This window comes from Pristiophorus japonicus, chromosome 2 (assembly GCF_044704955.1).
Source record: "Pristiophorus japonicus isolate sPriJap1 chromosome 2, sPriJap1.hap1, whole genome shotgun sequence".
Classification (NCBI taxonomy): domain Eukaryota; kingdom Metazoa; phylum Chordata; class Chondrichthyes; family Pristiophoridae; genus Pristiophorus; species Pristiophorus japonicus.
Window position 1 is genome coordinate 371,879,604 of NC_091978.1, and position 1,165 is coordinate 371,880,768.

Consider the following 1,165-nt stretch of genomic DNA (forward strand, 5'->3'; position numbering starts at 1 on the left):
GGGATAGAGCACGCAGTGTCCACAGGTACGCTCGCGGCCTTCCGTGAGAGGTGGGCGCCGGAGGAACTGGAGTGCATCATCACCCCTGGGAATAGAGCTTTAATTTGATTTGGCAAGGTACCCAGTTGATTTGGAAATATGAGGGTTCTACTGCCCTTACAATAAGAGGGTGTAATGTCTGTAAGCTTGTAATGTTTGTAGCGCCACATTGTGGATGTGGACATATTGTGTACTGCAACTGCAGAGTTAATAATAAACAGAACCAGTTCTTATCAGTTTAATATCCCCTATGGGGACATGATATTGAATTGATTTTTGGACAGGGAGCTGGATCAGGGGCTTGCCCCGTCCACTCCATGCACCGACCTGGTATTGCAATATTTCCAGGAACGGTGCAACTTCGCCTCTCGGCCTTTTGGCCTAAGATCAAATATATTGGCGCAAAGTGATCTTTGGCGTTAGAGTTGATCTGGAAAGAAATTGGATTTAAAAAAAAAACAGAACCAGGCAGCTTCCGGAGGCTTCCAAGAGAGAGCTGCCTGCCTGTTGGAAGCTGTGTGTGTTGTGCTCTGTGAAGATATCACATTTGGCGATTGAGATGGGATTTTTCGGATGATTTAGAGCTTAAATTTTGTTGAGGAAAGATTCAGCCAGTCGACAGAGAGACTTTGAAGTTTCTGTCTTTGGAAAAAAGCTACAAAATCCGAGGTAAAATACAGCACACGGTGTGAACAGCTAGGGATTAAAATGGCAGGTGTAATTGGACATTTGGGGGAATACAGACACGACCGGGAACGTTTTAAAGCGTATGTGGATCGGCTAGAAATGTATTTCACGGCAAATAACATAATCGAAGTTCCAGACAATACAGTCCAGAACCGGGCTGTGTTGGAACATAAGAAAGCGATCTTCTTATCAGTGGCAGGTCTGACATTGTACGAAACGCTTGTAAATCTGCTTGTGCCTGACAAGCCAAAGGACACAATGCTTAAAGAGATTTTAATGAAGGTGGAGCAGCACTCTAACCCCAAACCATTAGAAATTGCTGAAAGCTATCGTTTCGGGATTCGGAATCAAAAGGTTGATGCAGGTATCAGTGATTACATCGTAGCATTAAAAAACTATCGATGCACTGTAATTTTGGAAAGTTTCAAAACCCAAGCAT

General features: G+C 43.9%; 1 non-coding gene across 1 annotated transcript; it reads left to right on the plus strand.

Moving 5' to 3' along the window:
* Positions 1 to 220: 220 nt before the first annotated feature.
* LOC139251660 (U2 spliceosomal RNA) lies at positions 221 to 403 on the plus strand. The gene has a single exon (XR_011591393.1). It is a non-coding gene; the product is annotated as a U2 spliceosomal RNA (small nuclear RNA).
* The last annotated feature ends 762 nt before the right edge of the window (positions 404 to 1,165 follow it).